General features: G+C 42.7%; 1 long non-coding RNA gene across 1 annotated transcript; it reads left to right on the forward strand.

Annotated features, from left to right (window-relative positions):
* The first annotated feature begins 624 nt into the window (after positions 1–624).
* LOC124030995 lies at positions 625–1,885 on the forward strand. The gene is made up of 3 exons (XR_006838062.1): positions 625–978; positions 1,585–1,646; positions 1,845–1,885. It is a non-coding gene; the product is annotated as an uncharacterized LOC124030995 (long non-coding RNA).
* Positions 1,886–3,247: the final 1,362 nt, after the last annotated feature.

Here is a 3,247-nt window from a genome sequence, read left to right on the forward strand (position 1 = left end):
CAGGACAACGACCCTTAGCACAAAGCCAAGACAATGCAGGGAGTGGCTTCGGGACAAGCCTCTGTATGTCCTTGAGTGGCCCAGCCAGAGCCGGTCTTAGACGATCGAACATCTCTGGGAAACCTGAAAATAGCTGTAGAGCGAAGTTCCCCAATCTAACCTGACAGGGCTTTAGAGGATCTGCAGAAAGTGGGAAACTCCCCAAATACAGGTATTCCAAGCTTGTAACACATCATATCAAGAAGAAGCGAAGCTGTAGTTTCTGCCTGAGGTACTTCAACAAAGTACTGAGTAAGGGTCTGAATACCTCTGTAAATGTGATATTTAATTTTTTTTAAATACATTTGCAAACAGTTTTAAGAACATGATTTTACTTCGTCATTATGGGGTATTGTGTGTAGATTGAGGGTTGGGGGAAAACTATGTAATCCATTTTAGAATAAGGCTGAAATGTAACAAAACCGGGAAAAAGTCAAGGGGTCTGAATACTTTCTGAAAGCACCACAAGATTGCAACACTATGCTGCAACAATGTGTGTTGTAATCAGCAAGAAATGAGTGTTCTACTGAGAAAATATTATGCACGAGATGGTGGACACGAAAATGTAATACAGATGTGGATTCATTATATAAATGCATTCACTGTTTTTCAGTAAAACCGACTCCATCCGCAGCATCTCCCACCACAACTGGAAATGAAACGACAACAACCACAGCTGTCCCCACAATAACCACAGCTGTCAAAACCTACAACCACAGCTGCCAACACTACAACCACAGCTGTCCCCAACAACAGCCACAGCTGCAACAACTACAACAACAGCTGCCCCCACAACAACCACAGCCGCTTCAACTACAACGCCCTCGCCCCCAGTTGTTTTTTGACCTGGTATTCAGATCAGATGAGGTTTTCAGTCCTGCTCTGACAAATACCTCTTCACCTTTGTTCCAGAATCGTGTAACGAAGACAATTCAAGCGGTAAGATCCTCGTTTACCATGCAATAGGAAAGTACAAGGCATCCACAGTAATGGTTTAAATTAAAGGCAGCTCATCTGGGCCATTAAGCTTGCTTTGACAACCAATTTCAAATTAAATTAAAAATAGGAATTTTGTTTGGCACATTTTGATAATCTCAACAAATTACTTTTAGTGAAATGATCATGTAGATTTCATTATAGGACCCCTGTATTTTTTAAACACACATTCAAACATTCATACCAGGAAGTGAAAGTTTGCTAAACAGAATATCATTTATCACAGATAACAGTACCAATTTGGCATAACATGGGAAATCACAAGACTGTAAAATGTTGTTGACCTCTAAAACAGCATTTAGGAATAATTAAGTTATTGAAATATTGTTTTATAGTTTTAGAACTTCTTGAAAAATATCCTCTACCAGGCAGATGAGTTGCCCATTAATTAGAGGAATGCTGTTTAGTCAATGCTAGCTATTATGTATAATGGAGAAATGTTGCTCTGGAATTTGTTTTGAGCAAATAGAACAATATTTTCATATTCATATCAGTATTTACTGTCTGCCACATGTCACTGAATCACTCTTTATCATTTTTGTTTTTCAGCTTGAGCCTCTGTTTAAGTCACAATTCCCAAACTTCATAAGACTGATTGTGGTGGGTTTCAGGTCATAAGCTGTAACACTCAATATACAAAGTCACTAACATTTATAACCCTTTTGTATACCCAGTGTAATTTATTTCTAAATCAGTATTACCAGTAAACAGTTTTAAATAGCTAGTACAACAGTTTACTGCTATCAACAACCACCAAACTAATGATAAAAAATAAAATATTCAGTCTATGCCTTGTTTTGTCACCCCAGGAATGGTTCCATCATCACAGACACCCAGCTGGGTTTGCCGCTAACACAACTGCTAATGCGACCACACCTTTTGCTGATGCTGTGGCTACTACTCTGAAGGCTGCGATCACCAATGGAAGTTTGAGTATCAACATCTCAGCCAATTTCAAGATTACTGGTCAGTTCTTGCACACTTCAACATTATACATTTAATCAATAAGGCATGAGGGGTGTGGTATATGGCTAGTATACCACGGCTAAGGGCTGTTCTTAAGCACGGACGCATCGTGGAGTGCCTTGACACTGCCCTTATCTGTGGTATATCAAAATCAAATCAAATTGTATTTGTCACATGCGCCATACAGTGAAATGCTGTAAGGCGCCGGCACGGAGTCAATGTGCAGGGGGCACCGTTGTTGAGGTAATATGTAAATGTAGGTAGAGTTATAGATAATAACAGAGAATAGAAGCATTGTTCCAGGGGTGGGGGCAATGGTAGCAGTCTGGGTAGCCATAGATTTGCTGTTCAGTAGTCTTATGGCTTGGGGGGTAGAAGCTATTTAGGAGCATCTTGGATGTAGACTTGGCGCTCCATACCGCTTGCCATGCGGTAGCAAAAGAGAACCGTCTATGACTAGGGTGGCTGGAGTCTTTGACAATTTTAGGTATTCCTTTGACACCGTGAGGTCCTGGATGGCAGGAAGCTTGGCCCCAGTGATGTCCTGGGCTGTACGCACTATGCTCTGTAATGCCTTGCGGATGGAGGCAGAGCCGTTGCCATACCAGGCAGAGATTCAACCTGCCAGGATGCTCTCAATGGTGCAGCTGTTAAACCTTTTGAGGATCTGAGGACCCATACCAAATCTTGTCCAGTCTCCTGAAGGGGAATAGGTTTTGTCTTGCCCTCTTCATGACTGTCTTGGTGTTCTTGGACCATGTTAGTTTGTTGCTGATGTGACACCAAGGAACTTGAAGCTCTATACCAGCTTACACTACTGCCCCGTTGATGAGAATGGTGGCGGGCTCGGTCCTCCTATTCCTGTCGCCCATAATCATGTCCTTTGTCTTGATCAGGTTGAGGCAGAGGTTGTGTCATTGCACAACACGGTCAGGTCTCTGACCTCCTCCCTATAGGCTGTCTCATCGTTGTCGGTGATCAGGCCTACCACTGTTATATCATCAGCAAACTGAATGATGGCATTGGAGCCTGAATGACAAGCGTCACGTCGGGAGGAAACCTGGCACCATCCCTTAGGTGAAGCAAGGTGGTGGCAGCATCATGCTGTGGAGATGTTTTTCAGCGACAGGAAGACTTGTCAGGATCGACAGAAAGTTTAACGCCGCAAACTAGAGAGAGATCCTTGTTGAAAACCTTCTCCAGAGCACTCAGGACCTCACACTGGGATGAAGGTTCACCCTCCAAC

Source organism: Oncorhynchus gorbuscha, unplaced genomic scaffold, assembly GCF_021184085.1.
Source record: "Oncorhynchus gorbuscha isolate QuinsamMale2020 ecotype Even-year unplaced genomic scaffold, OgorEven_v1.0 Un_scaffold_19508, whole genome shotgun sequence".
NCBI classification, from domain to species: Eukaryota; Metazoa; Chordata; class Actinopteri; order Salmoniformes; family Salmonidae; genus Oncorhynchus; species Oncorhynchus gorbuscha.